Source organism: Anser anser (genome assembly GCF_964211835.1).
Source record: "Anser anser genome assembly, chromosome: Z".
Lineage (NCBI taxonomy): Eukaryota > Metazoa > Chordata > Aves > Anseriformes > Anatidae > Anser > Anser anser.
In genome coordinates, this window is record NC_139723.1 from 4681613 (window position 1) to 4708585 (window position 26973).

Here is a 26973-nt window from a genome sequence, read left to right on the forward strand (position 1 = left end):
GACGTCTTCATTCTCAGAAGACTCTCCCATTTACTTTAGCTCCCATTTTTAAAAGTGGTTGGTTCCTAGATACCCACTGCATAAGTACTACGAACATGTAATTTTGACATCCAGTCTCTCAACACTGCATGCTTTCTAATTTTGGGAATGAGATTAATACCTCCTATTTGAGAGGTTTTAGTCTTCTAATATTTCTTTGGATAAAAAAGCACAATGAGTTAGTGAAAAGAAAGGCAATCAACTTTAATACTTAACACAGTTTAATAACCTGAATTGAAATATGTGTGTGCTGTATTTCCATTAAAAAAGTTTCCTTCCAGCCACAATTAATAGAACAAAACCCAGTCTTGTTCAGAGATTATTCTTGGAATGTAATTTTAATATCTATGTAAAGGAGGAAAGTTTTGTGCCATGTGAAAGCAATTTGGCCTTTTTTTCTTCTCGAAGAAGCAATTCCTGGTTAACACGACCGATTTGATATTTTCCACTTGAACTCGCAGCGGACTTTGAAGGGGGACAGCAGTGCTGTGTTCGTTTGCCAGCGCTGACAAAGGTCTGCTTGTCAGTGATACCTTTTACAGCTAAATTTACTCTGGAGTGACAGAGACAGGTGCACCATAGCCTGCCAGACACTTGTGCGCCCGCATCACGCAGCCTACAGGTCAACAACCAAAGGAGAAAAAGCCCAGGGCTGACGAGGAGAGGGTGAGTGAGGCAAACACAACCCAAACTGGGGGGTTTCTCTTCAAAGCCAGCTGGTCTGGCTTTATTCTACGGGAATTTTTTTTTTTTTTTTTTTTTTTTACCTGACGGTTTGATCAACGAAGCCCTCAGCAGGTGCTGACGGGTACAACTTCCTGGAGAAGCAGAAGAAGGGCACTGGTGAGTTTTAATAGAGAAAATGATTAAAAATGATTTTAAGTCTTTAGAGTGGTTCTCCTTGCCGCAGCACTGGGTGACTCGGCTCCAGGCTCATGGCTATGCTCACAAAGCTTTCTTCAAGAGAAAGCAGATAAGCTTTGTAGCATGCTTCGCATTTTATTTGATATGGTGCTTGATTTTAGCTTCTGTTGCCAAGAAAAGTTTCTTGAAAGTGACTGGATATTTATAGTCGGTTTCTTTCAAGTTGTTTCTATGAATCTGAATGCAAAAAGCATACAAGATTACATACGGGAACACCAAGAGCCACAGCACTGGTGTTGTACCCTTTCCCCCCTTAAACTGCCTCCTTTAAGATACACGAATTATCCTGGTAATTTCCAAATAAATAGGAAGGCTTTGTTTCTCTCCAGACAGTTCCCAGTATCTGAAGCTTCAGCTGACATTCCAGAGCCTTACAAACTCCTTCTGAACATCAATATAAGATTACTTGGTAATAAGAGGAATGAAATTTAGAATATTTAGAACATTCTATAAAGCTCAGTCACCAGAAGATTATCAGAAGAAACTGTTTCCTTTCATTTAAGTGGAAAGGTAAATTACAAAATGGTCTGTATGAGAGTACTGCCTTGGCATAATGCTTTTTATTATGAATTTACACAATTATACTTACTTTAAAACCACAAATTATGCCCCCGTGTGTACTCTTTAATTTCTGTAAGAGCTGGGAAACTAAAGGAAGGGAAGAAGGTTTATTCTCCTAGAACAATAAGATTTCAATTAATGTGAAAATGTCGGAAAATGTGACCACATGTTAAAATAAATATTTTGGAGGGGAGAAAAGCATTTTTATTATGATTTCTATTTCAAGAACTCATTCTTTTAACTTTGTTTCACAGTATTCATTACAAATTGTTGTGTTAAATTGAAAACATTTATTTAAGCAAGTAAACAGAGAGAAAACTTGACCATATGAATCTTTTTGAGTAAACAGATTCCACATCCACAATTCACATGCACATCATAGAAGACACTAATGTGAGAAAGAAGGGAATCATATGTCAATATACAGTTATACTATTTCTGTAGTGGATATTCCCCATATGTCAAAATAATGATTTATCGGCAATGGACAGACTAAGGTTAGGCCAGAAAATAATATCTGAAGCCCTTTTAAGCATCCCCTGATTTTTTTTATTTTTTTAAGCTAGACCACTTGGCATGGGACCAGTAAACCTGACAGAGAACTCCAACCTCTAGAGGTAGATAAGGCATTTCTTCATTTTGGGAGACAGAAAAAGACCAGCAGAGATCATTTTTGTTTCTGGAACGTGCTGTATGAAAATCATCACAACTTTGTTTGGTACAAGAATATCCTACTCAATCTTAGGATAAGAGACCAATAAAATAAAACATTACTAGGCAAAGTATAAAGTAAACCTCTAAATATCCAAGATACTTTCTTGGATGACGTATGAAAGGGACTGCCTTCAAACTAAGCAATGCCTGTAAAAAAATGCTGTTTTGTGCATAACATCTGTAGTATAGAAACTAAATCCCCTAAACAGCCATTAAAACCATGCGCTGTTAAATCAGAAGATTGTAAATAGTAAGGGCAGTTTCTAGAGTTAACTAGACATTGTACGTGCTACGCTAACCAAGGAAAATACATAACCTTTGCTTTAGAGCCTTTATTTCCATGAACTGTAATCTCATCAGCATTTTACTGTGTTGATTTTAAAGGCTCAGAAACAGTAATTACTGTGAAAAACTCCTGGGTAATTTCAAGAAATTCTGAGCAAGTTAGTCTATTCTGCACTGTATTTGGGAAAAAAATAATAATAAAAATATTTTGTAAAATGAAACTCCAAAACAGAGTATTTTACTTTTCTAGAAAAAGATTGTTTAATGTTGCAAAAGGTAGAGATTACACATTAGGCAATTTAAACAATTAAATTTAAATGTGTGCCCTTTATTAGTTTTTTTGCTTCTTATTTTTCTCATTGTCAGGGATAAGCATGTTCAATGAAGTTCTAAAATATTTCTGTTATTAATAGGAAATACTGAGAGTTTTTTTTAAAAAAAAACAGAAAAAAAAATACTTATTTTACTAAAACTTCACTACTATTTCAACTAGAAGCAGAATCAACCCTAAAATACCTGGTATATGTATTTATTTCCATGCCAGATCTTCCCTGTTAACTAAGAGATCAACATCCCTTCCGCTCCCAGGTTCTTTTCAGTTGTCTATTTTGTTAACTAGCATAGTTTATTCTTCAACTATCTTTTTATCTTTTTTATTTTGAAAAGCTACAGTTGAAGCAGTTGAAGCTTTCAACCACGTTTGTTTTTTCCAGTAAATCCAAACTCTAGTGTCAGGAAGATGTCTGTATTAGCTATTCCACAGCGCATGAAAATATAAAACAAGATTTAACCACAAAGCTTTGCAAAAATATGATTTAGTGACTTTATGTTGCATTCTTCAAAAGTTAATTCAAGGCTTTTCATACCGTGCTGCATGGTATTTTCAAAGCATATTGTGCCTTTTTCTCCTATACTTACACTGGTGAAAACAGGAAACTTTCCACTGAAGGCACGACGTTGCACTTAGGAGTTAGATAAAAAGATGAAATTGCATTATAGAAATGATAAAAGTAGGCTGAGTTGCCTTAGAACTACTTTAAGTCCACACTTAAAACATGAGTATTTTCCCTTTTATATTTCTTTTATGAATTTGTGTATGTAAAGTGTGTGTGTACATATATATGTGCATATATACACTTTACATTTATAACGATTTTGCCCTTTGCAGAGTAAACAAAACCTAATTCTACAAATGTATACAACTTTCTCATGGCCTTTTATTAACTCACTTTTTGTTCAAAACTCCATTGGTAATCGTTCTGCACAGCGTCTCCCTGAAAGTCAGAGGTACAGAGGCACATTAGGGAGCAATGGAGAAGGGAATCTCTCCTCCTTGCCAGTCCAGGAGCAACGCGAGCAGCCGCTGCCTCCCCTGGCTGCCTCACAAACTCTGAGGCTGCTGCAGTGGCTGCCAGCTGGCCCACCCCTGCACCCCTCTGTGGTCTCTGTGGGACACATGGAGACACCCCCAGCATCCCCATGCCACTCCCCAGGGCTGCTCACAGCTCCTCCCTGCTATCCCATTTCATCCCAGTTTACCCTGCACAAGGTTATGTGGGCTGGGTTGAAACCTGCCCCTTGTTGAAACATACAGATGCACAGACCCTTAACTGAGTTTTCTTCTCCAGTGCAAGCAGAGACAATTTATTTCATGGTTAAATCAGATTTTGTTCCTTTGAAAGCAACTAGCATTATGTAGCAAGTTCTGGAAGTACCATTAAAGAAATTTTCAAAAAAGACAGAAACACTATGCAACTCTACACACACTGGGTTCTAAATCAAGTTCAATAAATACAGCTTACAAAGATAAACATACAGATTTAAGCTAGGGCATATCAGTTTGCTGGAAACATGTAAAATAACTGCACAGAATGAGTGAAACAGAAATTACTGCTTTGTTCGTTAATATAAATATATATATATGTGTATAGTAATGCTAGTACTACATACATATTTAAAAGCTGTGCTTGCAGTATATGAAGCTCAACCTAATGTTAATGTACCCAATGTGCTGTACCTTGAAACATGACAGCATCTATCAAGGCAAAAAATTAAAAGGTGATTAGTATAATACCCAGTAGTTAAGCAGTAATTCAGCAAAACAAACCTTTCTGTATTTGTTCTTAACAAAACAAACAAAAAAATGCTCTCCCCCAGTAATTTTTCTCTCTCTCTCTACTTTCTTTCATTGCTATACCAACAATGATACAGAAGTATACAAAATCAATGGTTCGTATGATTTGTGCTATAGGTATCTGCAGCATTCTCCTTTTTTTGCCTTTGCTGTCTTATGTGCTGGCATAATGCAGCAAAAAAAAGTTTATCTAATATAAGTATACACAAATAGCGTTTTCCCCAGTATCAGTCCATCTCCTGTGTTTGAAATTATGTAGAAAAATGTTTGGTAACAACAAATTAATATCATGCGCAATAATTATAAAAGTTAATGAAGAGTCTATCAATGCTGAGAAAAATAGAAGAGGTTGTGAAATAATCTACTTGCATATTGGGAGATAGTCCCTACCCATAGAATGACATGGCTACCCATTTAATTATGTGTCCTTGCACTGTCTGACTTAATTAGCCACTCACTCTTCAACCACTATGCTTTTGATAGCATTTAGATCTCAGGCACACACAACCTCACTGAAATGAGATTTTGATTTGTATTCTGGCTAAGAAACATGAGGGAACAGTTTCCCACTCTGAGCAAAGAAGCATTTGTCCCTCCATTCCTGAGAGAAACTATTCTGCAAATCATTTGAGAAGTGCTGGGTTTGATCCACAAAAAGGATGCAGGAACTACTCATTGAATCTCACTTCAATCCAGAAATTCTTAATCTGTCTATCCTGCTTAGTGATAGCCCTGCTGAAAGTATTTACACCCACATGCCCTTTTCCCCATCTTCACTGCTTCTAAATACCTGGACCCCCAAAGAACCTCCACTCTCATTTACATATTAAAAAAAAACTCCTAATTCCCTTCCAAACACACTCATATTTTCCAGGCCTTACTCCTTATCTGAGTCACCACAAAGAGGACAACACAATCATGTCCGGAGGTACTGGAGAAAAGGGGCCATATAGGCTTCTGTAGATACCAAGCATAAGGACAACAGCTTGTGCCACCAGAATGGAAACATTTAACTTTTTATTAAGAGTTCAGCAATGGAGGGGGGTAGTGACACAGTTGATGGGTCAGTTCAAAACATTTCAATATATATATATATGACTGGAAATTAACCGACTAATTAAAAAATCGAAGGACGTTGGCTCTATATGGTCTGTACTTGGCTGACAAATACAGCAACCCCCAAGTTCAGAAATTTTCTCAATTTAGTAGCTAGGTTTCCTCTCCTTTGACCATGTCGGTGTAGCTGCCCATAAAATTATTGTTGAAACCAGGTGTAGCTGGGCTGATTGGCATAGGCTTGCAGAACATAACAGGCCAGAACTGGGAACTTAAAACTGTCCATATCATCCAGGAGCTGTGCAGAGATGCTCAAACTAGATCATACGACAGCAACAATAACTTCAGATAAAATACATCTAAACCAAAGTAGATATCCAAACATGACCTCTGAGGATTAGTTTCCTTTTAACCTCAGTATTTAAAGTGCTTCCATGGGAAGAGTTATAACCAATGACATCACAGCTAGAGGCTCATGGAAGTTTTAATATAGACTAACACAAGTGGCACAAGCACATCTAAAGGCTGACCCAACTATTGTGCAATTACATTTTACAGCCATGGAGGTTACAAGTTCTTCCTCACATATCAACAAGAGCTGTCAACTTTCAAACGGCCTCTCTAAAACAACTAATAAAATTTCATATTAATTACTGTTTTGATAATAGAAATATTAGTATTACAGCAGGACTTAGAAAACGCTTAGAAGATGCATTTATAGACCAACTCTTGTGTCTGGAGCTGCTCAAATGCAAAACAAAAACAGGAACTTAGTAGTGAGGACTTTTACAAGCAAAATAAAAAGTGTATTTTCTCAAAATATCCACAAACTAACATATTACCTCTTGATATCTGTGTTATCTTTATTACCTCATTCCATACACTAATCTATTGCTTTTCTGTGCTATACTCAATTTGTGCTGCAAATATCATACAGCATACTCTGTTAAAACAGACAGGATGATTGACCTTTTAAATTTGCATATCATTTACTCAAGCTTCAGTTACAGAAAGTGGTAAGCAATTTGCAATAGATGCAAATTCTCAGAGAAACGTCCAAAAATCTGGGTGCTTATCTGAAATATAAATTTCACTCTAGAAAACTCCTGAGAATTTTTCTTCTCAAAAAAAATAAAATATATATATGTTATTTTTTAAAAAAGGCATTTCCTCTTCTAGCTAGGAATGCCATAACAGCAGCCTTTCTTGTGGTATGTTGGAATCTGCATCTGAAGCCAGGACGAAGAACCGTAGTGGCCTTCAGCAACAAGAGATGGAGTTGACCACTGTTTTGGTATACTTAGAACAGGTTTGATTTGAATTTTGTTTGAATTGTGGCTAGGGGGCCTATCCAAAACAAATCTCTACTTTGCTTGGCCCTCAAAATTATCATGAATTTCATTGTCTGCACAGATGCAGATGCTGATCTAATTTGTAGCAGCTGCAGAATACTTAATTAAGCATTTTCTAGCCATCTATGGCTGTCTGCTTCTGTATCGCATCATCATGCAGTGCCAGATAGACAAATGCTTGAGTATCACACAATTAGTAAGGGGGTGCAATCATATTTTTTGTTTTGGGTTGAGGGATTTTTGGCAAAATACCTGAAAATATCACAATACCTTAGGCAAAACCATTTCATGAAAGGATAGGGAATACAGAGCTGAAAAAAAAAAAAAAAAATCCTTCCCCCCACCCTGTTTCCCAAAATGAAGGGAGATCAAAGGAAGATTCTATGTATTCCACTGGGGGCAATCACATGGGCAAATAAATGTAGTAGTAGGAACGAAAAAAAGGCAGTTACAACCATTTCTTACAATGCTAGTTCTGAAGCTTATTTTTCAGGAACCTTTCTTCTTAGAGAGAGGTAGGGGGAACTGTCCTAGCAGAAACTTCTTTTAACTCGGCTAATGGTGAAGAGGTTTAAACCATCTACTACCGCATATATTAAAAATGAAACACAAATGTATCTTCCACTTCATCAAGCCTAGAGGTTGAGTGTGATACCAAAAGATAGATGGGGAAGTTTAGCAATAGGGACTCTTGGTGTCCTTTGCAGTTGGCGGCAACCTACCTGATCCCAGCATCCCACAGCTGCTCCAGGTCCATCTCTGTTTGGTTCAGGACAAAGACCCACCAAAGCATAGCACGTCTCCTTGGTGTACCGTTTGCCTTTAGCGACAGCAAGGATACTGCATCTCTTGGTGGGGGAGGCTTTTTCCTAATCGAGGTAGACTTCAGTCACAGTTGTATTAAACCATATGAATTACATTCCCACCAAATGTCTTGTTAAAAAAAAATATATGAAAAAAAAAAATCTAATGTTTCTGAGGCATATGAAGATGCAGAATAATCAGACTGATGAACAGCAGTTCATGCAAAGTGACAATATTTCCAAAATTGTTCTTCAAATACATTCCTGTACTTAAACCCTATTAAGATGGGGAAGTGATTCCAAATTTCCACTCTAAGCTCATATTTAATCTATTTTTATATTTTTTGCTTAGGAAAAAAGCCCATTTAGCTTGAAATTTCACCTAATTAACTTTATGTCAGAAGATATTTCTGAAAAAAAAAATAAAAGTTGAAACTTGTTACTTAGCTTTTTGGTTTGCCTGAGACAAAAGTTTTGCTCGCTTACGTCTGGCTAACACTGAAGAACTTCAAGACCCTTGATACATTTCTCCATGCAAGTCTAGACTCACATTTTTGGAGTCCCTAACAGGGGAAAGGTTAGTAGGTTAAATTCTTCCTTTAGCTACACTTAAGTAAGCTCATTGACTACAACTGTTGTCCCCCTAAAATACATATGTATATATATAAACTTTATACATTTGGTGGAATGCTGTCATAGGATGATGAGAACATTTGAATACCTTACAGAGAGGCAGTGCCCGGTACGGGAATTGGAGTTCCATCGTTTCCAAAGATTAAGTCTGAGGCAGGAATAGGATCTGGGTGACTGCTGATGTGGGCCTGAGCTTCCATTTTAGGGTCTCATCTAAAACCCATCAGCGGGCATTGGATTTCAACAGACTTCAGGGGAGTTTGGATCTGGTGCGTAAGCCCTACAGCATCCTAGTTCCACATAAAACACTAAATTTAACTTTTCCATAAAGTTGCTAACTCCTGAAAGACTGGCTATCACTAGCTCCAGATCTCTGCTGTCCAATATTAGTCTGTGTTGTCATTCACAATGTAATAATGCTATTTTTACACTTTCAGGACAATTTTAGTAATATCTAATCTTTGAAAGAAAGCGTATTTGTCTACAAAGAAGTTTCCCTTTATCTCTAGTTTTAAAACACTGTTAAAAAAGAAACAAAGCAAACACTACAGTAAAAAATTCACAGATAAAAATAATCTTTGGACAACTGTTTGTGAGGTAGTTAAAGGACAATATCAACTCGCAAGCTACAGCCTCAGAAACTGCCTTTTGTAACAATGAAACACTTCAGATTACTAGAACTGGATCAGTTTAACAAAACAAACAATCCCCCTTTTCATTGTTGACTTAGTGCATTTGGCAGCCTTTTCCCCTCTGCAATCAGTCTCTTCCCCGCTAAGGCCCTTGAAAATACCATCGAGGGGAAAATGCCATGAAAACAAATCCCGCTTTTTGTAAAAAGGTGGAATTTAAAAAAGAAAAAAAAAAAAAAACTTTCTGACAGCCTGGGAAGTCATAGATAATGATGCTGATGAGGCCACCTGCAAGCTCCCCACGGCGGCCAGCAGTTTTACTCCAGGGTAAAATAAGGGGTGCAAGGGCCAGGGAGCCTTCCAGGAGGAGAAATGCACACGTACACACGCAGTGAGAGAGACACACACAGACACACACACACACACAGACACACACACACACACACTGTACGGCGCCCTCCGGCGGGGCTGCGGGGACCCAGCACCGCCTCCTCGTTCTTTAGGAGGCTAAATAAACGCCCAACTTTAGGAGGGTACCGGCCAAATGCGCCCAAGGGACGGGGATGGGGTGGGATGGGGTGGGAGCGCAGCCACCGCTGCCCCGATGCGCGCCGTGGAGCTGAGTGTTTGCTGCGGGCTCAGGCGCCCCCCTCCCCACACGCAATCACACCCACGTTGTCCAAAAACGGGCGTTTCTGTTGAAAAGACACCGTTGGGGTGCCGGGTGTTGCGTTCCCGCAGGGGGAACGTTGTGGGTCAGCGGCAGAGCACGCAGCTGTGGGTAACAGGGAAGGAATTAATAGCCTGGGCTTTAACATCTCGGCGTGTTTTCAATTGGCCTTTATTAAACAATGGGACAACTACTTCTTTTCAAAGTGTACATCGGCGCGTAAATTATTGTCTAAGTACCTGCTGGAGGATTAGTAGGGTCCAAGATCAATGCTTTCGTAATTTTATGGGTAGAGCAGCATCCCTGAGGTAGGATTCAGATGGAGTTTATGACAGCTGAAAACTTCAAGTCACTTACAAGTGATACTCCTTTTAGTCCTAAGTGCACATCGGTAAAGGCTCGTATTCTTTTTATAGAAATTGTTTCATAAATCTCTTTAAATATATTTAAGTACTATGGGTTTGCATTTTAATAATACACTACTTTTGTGCTTTTAAACATCCAAGGTGCCGAACACGAATTGTAAACTGTGAAGTAACTACTATGGAAAAGATTAAGTAAAGCATTGGAGGCGGATGATTTTGACAATAAAGAGGGTGTATGTGGTGAGTGTTTAATATTTATTGCATTTGATATTACAAAGCACTATTTATTGTTTTCAGATTTAATGTTAAAAGCAAAGCCTGGAGAGCAAGCTCTGCTGTATTATGTTCTTACAGGTACACCTGTGACAAAGGCTTTCTGTAATCATTGCTTGATGTATACAACACCATTTTAGTAATGGCATGCCATTTTATTTAAAGTTCATGTGTCAGCTGTGCCTACCTTGCAAATATTTTTTGCAATTAGATGATTTTGCAAAGAATCATGTACATTTCAGCTCTGTACCATGGTTTGCAAAGCATTTAAATTGTGCTCCTGGAATATGTATCCTTGAAATTATCCGAGTTTACATCTTTTGTTCATTATAAAAGAGTATGGATTGAGGGAATATTCTGAATGAACGAAGAACAAATACAGTACTGTTGAATAATCTTGTGGGGTAGATTAATCTATAGCCTCAATTTCTCTCAGGGTGGGTTGCTGTGGCAACCGCCCCAGCTCACTTTAAAATAATTTTGTAAAGCTCACTTCAAGCGCTGCACCCAGCGTGGGCCAAGTTTAAAAGCAGCCAGACATGGGAAGAAGTGTTATACTGCGTTGCTCTTACAAGATAGGGAGGTGGTGGAAGAGAGCGAGGCGTGGAGTGGAGTGGGGTTGAGCAGAACTTTAAACGGAAAATAGAAACCAAGCCACCCCAGGGTTAGGATGCAAAGGAGGTGGATCATTTCATAGTAACCTTACCTCTTTTCAGTTTAAACACCATTAAAAGATGTTAGCTGGCAATCTCATTTCTCCTAACGGAAAGGTATGTTCAGCAGCCACAAAAGAACAAAAATGGACTTTGATAATCATCTTCAAAGGAGTATTTTCTAAGCCCACCTTGAGATAATCATACTTGTAAAGGAAAGAGATACTTGGGCTCGTTTCAGTCTTTGATAAGACTTTGGAGGTCTGATTTTATAATTATTGCATTTTGACTGATGTGTCGTTGTTTAAGACAGTGAATGCCTCAGGTGGTGGATTGAGGAAAAAAAAAAATTGTCAGCAGACCTACACACAACCTGTCAACAGCAGAAAGAGTGGATTTGAGTCTCCTGCCAGAAATCTGAAAAGGATGCATTTGTGGAGCATCAGTACAAGTATAGACACCAGAACAAAGGTTTTTCACCGTTTGAAATTACTCCAGATTTTAAAATTAAATACAGCAAAATAGAAAAAAAAATTCTAAATACTTCAAAAGATATTGAACAAATTTATGTCTTATCTAACCCTGATATGAGTGAGAAAGCACGATCCCTTTCCTGATATCTGTTTGTCCATCTAGCATCTGAGCCCTGTTTTAAAAATCGAGGTGTCCTTTACATGAATTTGATGAATTGTACTCATGACAAAAACTTGGCACGGCTTAAAGATATTCCCAATATGTGAAGGTCACAACTATTTAAAGATTAAGCCACCAGTGCCCACATGGAGGTGTAGTAAATGTGCTAAGCTGCTGTATATTTTATTTTCTGAAATACTTGCCTACTCTGATAATTGCTTTCAGGACATGATAGTACTCAAGTTCTGTCTTGCCACTTGAAGGGCTGTGTTATCAACTAGCCAGAAACCTGAAAACTTACATATCCTGCACAAAATAAAGCAGATGACAGTCATTTTCAATTAGAGCACAAAAGTGTGAAGTCTTAACACAGTTGTCTATTTTTGCCGCTAAGAAAATATGAATATTACTGGAAAGTTGGGTGCCATGCCGGGAGACCAAAATTGCCTGCAGAAGGGGCATAGCAAGGCGATGTAACCCGTGTAACTATTCCATATTCCTCTCCTGCTGTGCTTCATACCAGACCTGTGGCTGAGAAAGTTTAAATTCCCCAGTGTTACTTCGGCTCCACTGCTGACCCTGCCACACTTCTGTGCCTCTCACCTCCGTACGCAAGGCGTTTGGCTGATGTCTGGCTGCCTGGTGGTTCAAGGAACATCGGCACTGCTCTTGTGGGGGTATTTTATGCCACGTAACTGTCTGCCAGTTAAGAGTTGTCCATTCTCCATGTCTAAATCTCCTCAGGAGATTTAGGGCACCGTGAGACCTGTAGTCAGTGGAGGTCAGGTCTCCAGGGATCTGAGCCGAGAACGATCGCAGGGTGTTTGTTAGAGCTTTGTTTTGCTCTGCCCGTGCTTTGCGCATCCGTGTTTTAAGAAGTACAGTAGAATTTAGAAGACATTTATTCACTGTCAAATATGGAGCTTCCAAAGTAGGTCAGTGGCCCAATGAGATGTTTATAGGGGAAAAGACTGCAAGACGAAGAACTTGCATTAAAACAAAGCAAACATATATTTATCACTGCTGTTTGAATTCAGTGTTTTGGTTTTATCATGCATGCTGTTCCTATTTCCAGTACCGTAATCTATCATAAAAATAATGGTCTGTGCCTTTATAAACTCCCCTGCTGCTCTCATAGGGTTGTAGAAGTTGGCTATCTACATGAAAATAAAAGCAAGTATCTGCAAAGTCCAGTTTTACTCGCAAAGTATTACACGCGCCTGATTTGGATTCAAGCTCACATACAGCACAGTCCTGGTTTTAAGACCAAATGCACCTATATTAAAAAAAAAAACCTCCTCCCCTTTTATACGGCGTGCACAGCCGTGGATCAGTCTGAGCAGAGACCATCCCGAGAGCCGGCTGTGATTTGGGCCGGGGCACGGGGGGCGAGCGGGGTTTTAAGGCTGAGGGATGCTGCCCCAAACTTCGCCAGCGCTTCAGCTCCGCGCCCGGGGGTCCGGTCCCCAGCGGCCGGGTGCGGAGCCCAAGGAGTTTTGTGTGGCTTTGCAGACAGAGGGCTCCGGAGAAGGAGCCCCGGCAGGCAAGGAGCAGGGGACGGGACACGAAGCGCAGCGGGTGCGCGAAGCGGCGTCCCCGGGGCGCTGTAGGAGCCGGCTGGTGACAGCGGCGATGGATGAGGCTCTGCTGCCCCCCCGACAGCGCCGTCCCCTCCCGAAAAGCTCTCCGCCGGCCTCGCACCACCGTCCCTGCCCGCTCGCAGGGCTCGGACGTGCCTGGGGGGGTTGTTCCCAGTCCCTCGCCTGGCTCGCCGCAAACTCGGCGTGCGCAGCGTTTGCGCTGCCGCTGTCGGAGCGGCCCCGGGATGTGTTTCCCCCCACCACCACCCCCCCACCCCGGTTCCTCGCAGAGATCTGCGCCCTCACGCTACTGTACCTCGCCAGAAGGGGGAAAATATGCACCGGCTCGCCGCGTTGTCGTGGCGCGGTATAATAAAGGATTGTCATTAGGTTTGCGTGTGGCATATGCCATTACCCCCACCGTAAAACTAAAATTAGCAAAATGTCAGGAATGGAAAGATTGATTCGCCCAAGATGCAATTATCATTTAAAAAGTGCTTGATTGAGGTGCTGATGTTCAGTGATTTATTCTGCATACCATATACATAATTAAAGTAGTGTAGTGGAGTAATTTATCAATCTAGTTTAGACTAGAGGGGCAAGGAAAGGAGCTGCTGCCGCTGCTCTATGTTTGTTTTATTAAAACGCTTTCGGGATCTGATCCCGCCCCCTTTTTGCAAGAGTGAAACTGATTATTTCTCCAGCTCGGGAGGAGAGAGTCATTCGTTTGGGATTGTGGGAGAGAGAGAGAAATAGAGACGCGGAGAAGGAAAAGAAAAGGGAGGAAGAGGGAGAGAAGCAGACAAGGACAGACACCTCGTCAGGCGTGTAGTTTGAATCCCTTCCTTGCCTCCCCCTTCCCCTCCGCGATGTTACAAAGGCTGTGAGCTGCTCGGCTTTTCCCATTCGCCTGCTGTCACTTCCTTCCTGGACGCTCTCGGGACGAGTCCGGTTACTTTTAATCCGACCAGCAGCTCAGCCACTTTCTCCTCCTCCACGCTGCACACACGCACACACGCGCGCACACGCACACGCGCGCACACACACACACACACACACACACACACCAGACGTCTTCTGGCTGCTTATTGGATTGACTTTGAAGGTTGTGTGTGTGATTCAAGGAGGCTGCATGTTGAACCAGGTGGCGAATATTTAAGGCTGGAAGAAGTAAGGGGATTTTTGCTTTTTCCTATGAAAGGAAAATATCTCCAGGACTAGTCTGATCACCCAAACAGCTAAATGTTTGTCATGTAAGTACATGTAAAATTCAGCGTCGGAATAAAATAGAGTGGGCATAGGGCAGAAGCCCTACGTACGTTTGCTATTGCCTTTGAAGAACGTGTCAGTCAGTGCATGCGGACTGGGACTGAGGTTGCCTGCAGACTTTCTGAGAGTATGATTTTTGTGTCAATTGCTTACAAGTAACTTTTCAGACAAGTAACATTGTTAAATCACTAGCTATTCAAATTGCTGCAGACTTGTCTTTGTCCGTGTCATAACTTTGATGAAGTTAGTTTATGTTGTTTGTATGTTTGATACTGTGAAGTGTTTGAAGCTTGTTTTGTTTTAATAGTTCACCAAATGCTATGACCTTGCAGTGCTTGCACCCTGGTTTTTCAGACTAAGGAAACAATCCAGTTTGAGGGAAACGCTCTTGAACTTCATTGCATCATAGGCTCTTCAGTTCTTGAGTTTAGGTAATGGATGCTTGCAACTGTTTAACTTTATGCATCTTTCCTGTGAGTACTTAAGTTTGAGATGGAGAGACCCCTTGCATCCATGTGGGAACTTAAGTCATAGGCAACGAACCTCTTTGGGAATAGTATGTTTTAGTCTTTACATAGTACTTTCAGTAATCCTTATATTTTTGAATACAAGGGGGTCACAAAACTAGCTATGTTAGTTGATGTACAGTTACTTATAGGCTAAGATAAAGTTTAATGTAAATGAGAGACTTGTAAGACTATTGGTGCGTTATGTAACTGTAATACTTAGCATTTTCCATGAAACTTAGCGTGACCTTCTATCAGCCTGAAAAGCAAAACAAGTATAAACTAATCATTACTTTTCTCAAGGAAAAAAAAAAAATCCAAACAAAACTTAATGAATTATTGTGGGAACCTAAGCACTGTCTGTTATAGAAGAGTTAGAAGAGTTCTATTTTCTTTGTTTGTAATAATTATTATTAGCAAATAACTGTATCCTAAAATCAAATAGTGTTATACACAACTTAAGAAAAAAGATTTAAGAGAATTAGCAGAGAAAGACACTTTGCCTATGTTTTACTGGTGATCAGAAAAGAATTGTCTTGACACAGAATGCATTTTCCTAGCACATATGCGACGATCAGCTTAATGGCAAATGTCCTAGTTTCATATCTTTACTTTAAAAGAACTACAAGACAGATGATAAACCAAATATTTTAGATGCAAATGTAACTAGTTTTCTTTTTTACTGGCACTTTCCAGGGTATTGTGGTTGAAAACTGGTGTTAATATGGAGTATAATAACTCTGATCCCTAGAGGCTTGGCAGGGCATGGAAATAAAACCACCTGTGAACCAGTTTTAACCTCTGTATTACACACTGATTTCCAGTTCAAACACTAAGGCAATTGGCCACTTTGGGATTTGTTATTTCGTAAATTATTTTTGTTGCATGATTTTAGGACCCTAACCCCAAGTCAGAAAAAAATAATCACAAGAGTTTCTGCCCTTACCAATTTTATTAAAACCCCTATTATATTATTCTTTCTATATTAATGAATACATAGTTCATACTGGGTCTAATACTGAAGTCTCTGCTAACTCTTAAGTCCCTTTGGAAGTAATGGAAAATTTCTTTGGGGACAAATTTGAGTGAATGGCACTTAATTTGGGGTTTCCATGTTCCTCGTAGTACACATCCTTTTAGTTTAAAAACTTGTTTTTATATATATTTACTGATATACCTTACATAGCTAGTATCAGAAGGTAATTTGGGGACCTGACTATGAAAACCTTTCCTGAAAAAAGTACTTACACAGCTTGTCCCACTGATAATGCTGAGACAACTCGTGTGAAAATGAAGAAGTCACATAAAAAATAATTTGCAGGGTCAGGTCCCTAAAATACTTAAAACTCTTGCCTGTCCCATAGTTATCTTTGGAAAAAAGTGAAAAGAATGCCACTTTTGATGTCCTGTATCCGGGAATCAGATATGTTTGTATCCTCTTAAGTTTACTTGACCAAGAAAAAAAGAAACATAGTCTTAAGAGCCTTATAGAAAGTGGTATTAAATGATGTGTGTGAGATTAAATATTTTAGAATTATGTTTCTTGGCTTCTAATATTGGAGAGTCAAAAGAAAATTCACATGAATGCTTTCCTACTGTGAATTTTCTTTAATGACAGGGTCAGAAAAATGTTCTTGAAATTTTATGTTTTTTGAATATCTATCTTTATTTGTATGCCTGCAACATGTATATTTAAAAAAACAGATACAGATACTTATCTTAAACAGCTGTGCTTTCTGAGACATCTAAAGCATTGCAGACAAAGAAAATGAAGCTTTCTTAAGCTTTTTACAAAAGTTTACCTCTGAAAGATTTTGATAACTCATTACACAGCAGTTATGAATTGAATACTTCTGCCATCTTCATTTATTTTAATTTTACTTTTCTCTATCGCAGGTTAATTTCTTGTTCAGCAAAATAGTTCAGTTCATCTTCAGAGACAGCTAAGTAGTATTTCTACATCTCATTGAGCTAGCAGTCATGAGCAAGTATTAGGTGTTTGAAAGAACAAGCTTTTTTTTTTTTTTTTTTGATATGTATACTCCATTTTTACCTGTTGGACATCATTATTCTAAATTACACACATTATCCAAAAATCATATATAATGTGATGGTGTTCTTTTGAAAACACAGATTATAAAGATGAGCATATATAGATGTTATATAATTTCAAGTTTATACTCTCTCCTTCAGCATTTTGAAGAATAACCAAAGCAGGTATATTTGTGATGTATTTTGAGCTTTTAAAATCTTGCTATTTGATTTCAACAGGGAAGTTTTTCTATGCCCATACTTAGGCTCTGTAGCAACTTAGACATAATATGCAAAAAATTATCTGTGTAATTGCAAACAGCTAGAAGACTTTAGCCTTAAGAGTAAGGATAGTATGCTGGTATTTGAAGAGTCTTAAAATACAGTTTTGCGTCTTATTTCAGATGCAAAATGGGCTTAGAAGAACAATTCACGTTTCTTGCACTGGTTGTGCAAAACAAAAACTGTAAAAAACAAATCCTGATTTTCTGTTTTCCTTAAGTATAGGAATTGTTTTGGTCTTGTGTCCAGCTTTAAGGTAATTTTCTCAGAACTGGTGCTCAATGTTACATGTGGACAGGTGATTAAAAGCTAGTGTCTTTAGTCCTCCACCTTAATCTCACCCTCTCATTGACTGCAGTGCAGTAGAGCTTGTCTATTCACCGGGATCTGTCATCTTTAGGAAATCAGACCAGCTTATAGAGGCGATTCACAAAACCAACAGTGACAACAAAGTCTTATGTGCCTTACAAAAGAAGGATTAGGCAGTTCACATGTCATTTTGATTGGGCAGAGATAAAGGCTGATTGCTGCAGCATGGCAAGACACACTTCAATTTCAATTGATTATTCTATAAGACAACTATAACTCTCTTGCTTAGTCATTGTTAATGCAATTTGAAGGAAGGAAAATTCAGTTTTGACCTTACTGGTTTTGTATTACTTGATCCTAAAAGGTCACTTGTGGCATTGTTACACAAAATTTTAAAAGCGCTGTTTATTCACTGCTCTGAGGAAATATAATGTAGGAGATGATTGTCCTGGAATTTTTAAAATCATTTTTGCCTAGATGATACCTTGAAGTAGCAATTAAAAGTTCTTAAAGTGCCTGGGACTACACTAAATTCGCAGCATTTACCCTATTAAGAGCTTACTTGCAGAGGAGAGTACGTACAAGATGTCAGTTCTTTGCAGATTTACCAAAAAGTATAATATTGAGGAATGTACAAGTAAGTCATCTTACTTAGTGTTTATTCTGTTATTTTTTAAATATTGAATATGAAGTAAAACTATACTTTGTGTTGCACATGTGAACACAGTAGATTGGTTTGAAAACAGTTAAGAAATAAAATGTTGTCCCTGTATTATTAACTATGTCTGTGATATGTCTGTGAGAACGGAGAGTTTTGGCTATTTGCATAATTTAATTATAATGTACAGCCTTTAGCATTTGGACATATGAAACTTGCAAGCTGATTATTTCTATGTTAATTTCTTACCATTTAAAAAAAAAAAAAACAAAAAACTCTTTTTTTACCCAACTGATGCCTCCTAGTGTTTCACATAATAAAACACTAATGAGTCAACCATAAATGTAAACATTTTTTCATTGCCTTCATCTTATGCGATACATAAAATTAATATTTATGCATTTAATTTTGTATGTGTTATTATAATCAGACAGGAAACTCCTGTAAATTGAGATGTTTCATCTTAATGGACGCTGAAAGCACATTTTTATTTTCCTTGATTCTTGCTTTGTCTAGCTGTAGATTATATCATACGTGAGAGCACATTTTCCTTTTCTCCTTTTGTTTCCCATATGCATTACAGTAACTTCTCAACAACCATATTATGAGGCTCAAATGGAAATTTAAAAAGTTTTCGTAGGGTAATGTTTCCAAAAGTAAGCCCCTGGTAATAGGCAATAACTGCAGTTATAGAAATGTTTGAAATATCCTGAAGTACCTCGCAGCCAAATAAAGTGGAAAAGAAAAAAGACCAGTCTGAGACATGTTTGCTTAATACAGTCCTTAAAGAATTGTTAAGTTGTCACATTTTGTAATTGTTCCTGGTTATTTCAATGTTGTATTAGAAAGAAAACTGTATTAGGCCAGTTTCCCAATCTGCAAAGCGCTCACTTTATAGTTTTGTTTGTAGATGCGGATGACCAGTACCTTTGAAAAGGAGTTCGTGTGTGTAAAATATTGAAACAGAGCTTGGAGTGGTAAAGACTGAAATACAGTGTCATTTTCTTACAAGTTTAGTCTGGCCATATAACTTATGAGTACCTGAAAAAAACATTCAATTATATTAGATTTATATCATACAACAGTATCATATTTTATTTCTTCGACAGGAGGGTGTAATTTTCAAAAAGTTATCCAGCATCAGTGTGACAAAATAAAACTTATGGGGCCCAGCTGTATATTTGAACTGTCAGGTACGGTCTTACAATGATAAAGCAGCAGCTAAAGCTGAGAACACTTCGGCACATTTTAATGTCATGCAGTTTTATGTAAAGTATGAGATCAGTTTAATGATGACATTCAAAATATAGCCTGTTATTCTAAGAATTTCAAGAAAAGCTGTGAATTTGCTAGATACTCGTTCTACTCAGCAAGTTTCAAAGAGAAGGAAAGTGATTTTGCCATCAAAAAACGTAAGTTTACGAGTTAATACAGGTAATGAAAATTTGTGTCTTCTTCTCGATGAACGTGGTAGAGGTAGGTGCCTGCGGCACCTAACTTCAGTGAATAACTAATTATTATAACTATAAATAACTAGCAATTCACTAACTAGTGAGTACGGCAAGTTAAATTTAGACATGCAGAATCAGTATTATTTTTAAAATATATAAAAAAATGTAGTTTTTAGGGTTATGTTCTGCCATCAACCATGTTTGTATTACGTTGTTTCCACAGAAGTTTTAAATTGCAAAGAGGCAATTTTGGGATCTGCCAGTAAACACTGAATAGTGTCCTAGCCTTTAAAGTTCCATGTATCTTGAAAATATTTCAAAGTATGAAAAAGGCATCTATTATTCAGCAAGGAAAGTTAAAATGCAAAAGTGATAGAATTTTGTCATTTTCTCATATAGTTACATTGCTTCTTCACTTGCAAAGAGAAAGTAAATTTGAAAGAGAAGTAGAAGGAAGCATTGAGAAGAATGTTTAAGAAGTGTAGGACTGTTACTCATTACTCTGAAATACAGCTAAACAGGACTCCACTAAGGTGGGTTTTGTTAGTTGTTTTTTTTCTTTTTTTTTCTTGTTTATTTGTTTTATTGGATTTAGGTTTTGTTTTGTGGGATTTTTGTTTGTTTGCTTAACAGCTAAATATGTTTAGATTACGGAAATACATCCTAGGAAATTCTAGAAATACATTATCTGACTTATTTAGAAACTGGTCTGGATAAAATATTTGAGAACTGTTTATTTTTATATTGCATGGAATAAACTTTCTCAAAAGCCAGGTCTCTAGCCTAGGCCGCTCCTTTTGCAATTTGCTAAACAGGTGACTTAGCAGTCACCTGTTTCAGCAGGGTAGAAGTACTTACCTCTGCCATCTGCCACCTTTCCTGACAGTGGAGGGCTTCAAGAATTTGAGCAGAGAAATCTTCAGAGATCCTGGCCAATGCAGCAGGTCCTGGAAAGTCAGTGTCTACTGCCTTAATTTAAGGTAACCATAAGGCAACCCGTGGATTAGGGATGGAATTGAACAGATGGCATAAAGCTCTTCTGCCTCCTTTTCCCAGGTTACAAAGCACTACTGATATGGGACTTGGATTCCAACCTAACAGGTCTTCCCTGGTTCTTCTTTTTTTTTTTTTCTCAACTGTTTCAGTAAAGATTATCGTGAAAATTATTGTTAATCATGTGCCATTGCAGGAATTCACCTTTGCGATTGCTGTCTTTCCTCTCTTATCCTATAATTACAAAATATACACTTAAATAAACCGAATTAGAAATAACTTTATTTATGGTTGCTTTTATAGTCACTGGGACCATGCCATTTGTCAAGCCCATGCTCAGCTAAATTTTACTATTTACTTTTAAGTAGTCAATCAATAGCTGTTAGCAAAATCTGTACAAAGGACAAGGGAGGATTGTGAAACTGCTTATAAAACACATCCGCGAAAGTAAATATAATGTAGAATGTTGTCCACGTGAAACATTACTTTTAGTGATATAAGTAACAAGTAACAGTATGTGCTATTTATTTGATTTCTAATAAAATCTTCCTCTTACTGACAAATACATTGTGATATGACATCATATTCAAAATACTGGTGCATTATTTTAATTAAATAAATTAGTTACTGAAGGATCATCACAGAAATTAAAATGTTCTGGAATGTATCCACCAGCACAAAATGCTGGAGGAGGTCACTTTTCGTTTAAAAACTCCATATGGAGTTCTCAGTAGAGATTATTTTAAATCATTTTGTTGGAGTTGGGTCCCTGAAGATGCTGGAGGAGGGGAGGTGTAGAGAAACAACAGGACACTGAGGTTCTGTGGTCCTCTTGTAGAGTTGGCCCTTCCATCCCTTTCATCCAGGCATTTTATCTTTTGATATGTGCTGCCAGGAACTCCCCTCTGGTTGCAGTTACCCTCGGGAATGCCTGGGCACTCAGTAGAAAAAGTTAGTACAGTTGGAGTATATTCTGTAAAACCAGCAGGAGACAGAATGTTCTGTTCGCTTTTGCTCAGGCCTGCTTTATCTCCGTCCATCTGTGTCCTGAATGTAACTTCTGTCTGTACTGAATAGGAGAAGTAGGAGAAACAACATAAAGGAAGGCTTTTAGGAAGATGAGGAAGGATGTGGCAATGGACTATTTGGAAAGATGTGGAGAAGAGTGGACAATCCACAGTAGTTGTACTTAAAACCTTAATCTTGGAGACTTCAAACAAATTTCCTACTGAAGTATGTAGAATTTGTCTTGCTCTGAGTAATACTTAATTGCTGCAGACACTGGACAACAGTCTTAACAAAATAGTACTTCTTTAAATGTGTTTTATACATAAAAGACACTGATTTTGAATCAGTATTTGATGAGAACCTTTCTACCCTTCAAATACCAAAGCAGAGTTCTGTTTTTTCTTTTATCTTCTCTGTGTGTATAGGGTGCAGATAAGGAATTGATACAGCACCAGAACAAGAAAAAGCCAACTTATTACTCACTGCAATGTATGAAATAAGTTTGAAACTGCACACTTACCCAGACTTCTACATGACATATTTTTTTATATCAGGATACTGAGCCAGGGAATGCATCCTTTCAGTGGCATACAGAATGCACAACTTTATCCAAAACATACATACATAAATTTTAGAGATCAGAAATATGACCATAAATGTTAGTAAGAGCCTATGGACTGGCAGGCGCATTTAAAACTAAATAGAATGAAGAATTTCATTAAAGTTCTTCAGAGCAGACACTAAAAAATATAGCCCAAGCTTGTTGGATTACTAGTACTTTTATTTACATGTGATGTGTTGGCAGCAATTGGAAATAATTTTCAATTGCATTTTAAAATGTGTATTAATTGGAAAATAATATTCCAGCTTTTTCTTAAAAGGAAACATGATGAAATGATTGGCAAGCTACCTAATTAAAGCAAAACTGCCTGTGATTACACGTACAGAAATTGAGACTGCGTACCTATATCCTTGGGTAGGTAGAAAGCTGCGTATCTTTGCTGGAGAAACAATAGATTTATTCCAGCTATGGATCTAGCGCTTCTGTTTTATTGTTAATGCTGCAATAAAAAAATAAAATAAAATAAAATAATAATAAAAAAAAGGTTATGCATAGGACAGAAACAGTATTCTTCTTCATTTTCTTTTGGTATAGGAGTTGAAATCTGCACTGATATTTTCAAGTTTTTTCCAAAACTTGATATTGATAATTCAAAATGGGGATCTATCTTCAGTACAAGTTCCAGTACTTAAATCCCCATCCAGAACATTGCATTTAGTTCAGTTATGCTTCAAGTAGATATTTGTTGTAAGCTCCGTATTATATATTTTGGTGACCAGCAGAATAGTCAGCTTGATTGTGTCCTTACTGAGGATCTCTGGAATTTCATATTTAAAAATAAAAATAAAAATAAAAATAAAAATAAAAATAAAAATAAAAATAAAAATAAAAATAAAAATAAAAATAAAAATAAAAATAAAAATAAAAATAAAAATAAAAATAAAAATAAAAATAAAAGGAGTCAGGGATAAGACATGGTGGTTAAAAGCAATAATGCAAATTCTTATGACAGATACAAAGAAAGAAATAGAAAAAATGGTATTTTTGCAAGGTGTTTTAAAGCTTTTAGGAATTTTTTTCCTTCTTTTAATCCTGTGGAAAAATACTTCAGTCATCACACCAGGATGTCTCAATGGAAGTAGACTGCTCTTATTTAATTTTTTTATTTTTATTTTTTTAATCCGAATAACAATGTGAAGCAATATCTGATGCAGCAAAGAGTCATGACACAAAAGAAAGATATTCTGGTCTGTTTTGAAGAGTAGTACTTGTCATGAGTTTGGACAAGTTGTGATTTTCTGGCGCTGCCTTCTGTTACAAGTCACGAAATGTCGTCTGTAAAGCAGTAGCACTATGTTCTACCACATTTTTCTATATGAGATTAAAGAGAAACCTGTCGTGAGACCATCACATTTCTTGACTACACCAAACAGGACATGGAATAGCACTTCTCCAGATTTCTGATAAAAACTGATTTTGAGGATGGTCAGGAAGAAAGTATTTGTTCTTTCCTTTCACTCTACTGTTTTCCAGATGTGATCGGAAGGAGGAAGCTGTTCCACTAATGGATCAGAAGATTGCTCTGTAATTTAAACATCATCCTAAAAATAGAGCTTCCATATTTGTTAGATATAAGTTCAAAATACAAGGTAGCTATTTCAAAAAGGCCTCTTTAAAAACACAAGAAAATCCATGTGTATAGTTTTGCGAGATTCCCCTACAGATACTTGCAAAAGAAAAGAATGAGCAACATTCTGTTTTCATATATTGGTTTAAATGGTAATCTTAAAAGCAGAATGGTTAAATAAATACCCGTTATCATGCCCGCATACAGAACGCTTTTTGAATGCATGGTGATGTAAACTAGATTTCTCAAATTAAAATAGAGGTTTTCTATTAACAAAGCAACCACAGTAAATTCAGTTCTGTAGTGTGCTCCAAATTTTAAACAGTATTCTTGAATATAATAATTTGCAGTGGCACATGAAACCCCTTGGTGATGATTTTCAAAAAGATCGGGAAGTGGAATCCTTCAGTATGAATTACACAACAGAATAATTAAAGTTTTTTTTAAAAATATATATAATGTATATCTAGAACATATAATTCACTAATTATTGTCTCTAAAAAATATATGTACTTTATCTGAGGCAACAGAAGCAAGAAATAAAAGTCTGCAAATAATGAGCAGAACCTGCTCAACAGTCTGAAGTATGCAATGTAAGAAGGGGACTCAAAAACTTAGAGGTTTTAGAACCTAACCTTTTTTACATTTAGAATGCAATTCAAAATGCAGCTGCAAACTTACTTTGTGAAAGTCTGATATGCAGTGTCTCAGGCAAACAGATGAAAATTGGAAACTTCACTGAGATGCTGTAGAAGCTAAAATCTATTCAGGATGCCAGAGTGTATATGCATAGATTAGAAGAGACTTAGAACAGCATGAAAAAAAGGGAATTTAAGTTTTAGTTTGCAGTGTATCCCATTTTCTGCTGGAGTCCACATCCCCAGATTGTCTATAAATTCTATATAAACGCTGGTTTAACTTTTACTGCACAAACTCAGGATCTGAGAAACCTGATTTTAATTACTTCATGCCCTTAATTTGGAGCAGTTCACAGAAAATACAGCTCCTTTCTGGAATGGTCCTTAATCAGTTGGCTATAGAGAATTCTGCAAGAAAGCTACTCTCAGTTTCCCTATCTTAAGTCCATGCCATTTTTGTATAGATAATTAAATATTCATCAAATGAAGGGCTGTAATTGAGTCGTATTTCACTGTAATGCCATAGTTCCTTAGCTGTTGAGTTGTTCTCTTGCACTTTTATCTCTCTTACTCAAAAAATAAGTCTTTCTATGTTTCTAGCCTGTAATATAGCTTAAAACTAGTTTAAAGAGCTAATTCCCATGCAATGTTTTCCATTGCATTATCTGAGAAGTTTGATTTTACTTTATAAAGTACAATAGAAGAGGAAGAAAGTGTCCTGTTTTATCTTTACATTTACAAATGTATTCGTCTAAATATGTGAAACTGCTTCTTTTATAAACACTTCTGTGTCAGTCTTACATACCTTTTAGTGGTCTTATTCTTTCGAGTCTGTTTCTTGAATGGAGCCATACCACGTCTAGCAAAGCTCTGAAATCTTGGATAGGAATTAAAAACACGAAGAGGTGCTTAAATACGGAGACAGTGAGCATTATGTAGGTTGATAATGCATTGATTATAAGTTGTTTGAGACAGGAAGTACAGATTCAGTGTGAGATACATTGCTCAGGGTATCCAAGAATGTTTTAATAAACTTATATGAGAACAAACATTTCAAAAATAGCCATTATGTGCCTGTTGTCAGTCATCTTCAGTGAAGCTTGGGTGGTCCTTTAGGAAAGACCTTGTGGCCTAGCACACATGCCTCTTCAGCCAATTTCTTGGACAGTTAATGTGACTGTTGAATATGTGGGTGTGAATCCAAACCTGACTTCCTGACCGCATTATTATGTTTGAATAAATGAAAAAGAATAACAACTCTGGTTAGACGTTGTGCTGATATTCAGTCTTCACTAGTATTTATCCAAGAGCTTGAAACAGCTTATAAGTTGTAAAAATGTGTTGTTGCTTTTTTTACTTTTCTTTCCACCATAATTGGGAAATTCTGATTTCGTGAATGCAAAGAGAACTTATATCTACATATATTAATGTTTGATTAGCAATATTACAGATGTAACAATATATGAAACTAAATTCTTTGTTCATGTGTTCTAGCATAACACCACTGACTTGATGACCTACTAAAAACTGCTTTATGTACAGAATTATTAACATTGTTAATTAACATCCACCTCATTTTCTCAGTTCCACTCTGACACTTTTGCCAAACTCATCAGAAAAAAGGGTACCATTTGAATAGCATTTCAAAAGATCTCCTTATATTTTGTTCCAGACAAAATATACTCATAGTCATGAGAGTGTGTAGAGATCTACCACTCCTTGGATCAAGAACATCATAAGCAGATTTAGGCAGTTTTTCATCCTCATCTGGGGATTAAAGAAAATTCATGGGTGGCTGCCATTCACATATCCTGAAATGAGGTGGAACATGAAGGGGCCTTATAGAGCTTCTCTGAGGCTAGGCAAGTATATGTTAGCTTCTCTCGGCTGGATGTTAAATATATGATGTAATGATATATATGATTTTTATAAATAATAATTTATGCCATTTTGCTAACGTGATTCTGAAATACCATCAGAGTATTAGATAGTCACTGCATATGGAATATATAACAGACTGTGACTGTTGGCCTCATGAGGCTTCCAGATGCTCTAAGTAGATAACGTTAGCTGCTTGGACCATTAGGTGCTATACTAATCTTTACTCAGCTGGCAGTCATACCTTATTCCTGATATATAAGGCAAAACAGTGTGTAAAACATCAGTGTAAAGTCAGAAGAGTTTGTATGTCCTTGAAATTGGAATACTGTTTCCTTTTTTTTATTTAAAGAAGAAAAAAATGTTTCCATGTTTCTTTGGTTTATCAGTTGATAAACCAAAAAAGAAATGGGATAAGTTACTTTACACCTGAAATAAAAGATTTATTTTAAAG

General features: G+C 37.3%; 1 protein-coding gene across 18 annotated transcripts in view; it reads left to right on the forward strand.

Annotated features, from left to right (window-relative positions):
* Positions 1-702: 702 nt before the first annotated feature.
* MEF2C (myocyte enhancer factor 2C) overlaps positions 703-26973 on the forward strand; it is a 140673-nt gene continuing 114402 nt past the window's right edge. For 10 of the 18 annotated variants that reach the window (XM_083817164.1, XM_083817181.1, XM_083817175.1 and 7 more), the window contains exon 1: positions 13992-14560. The gene's annotated coding sequence lies outside the window, so the exon portion shown is untranslated. Of the gene's footprint in view, positions 883-10309; positions 10409-13991; positions 14561-15790; positions 18342-26973 lie in introns of those variants that run through there. The other 8 variants (XM_083817179.1, XM_083817176.1, XM_083817168.1 and 5 more) reach the window with 2 other exon arrangements.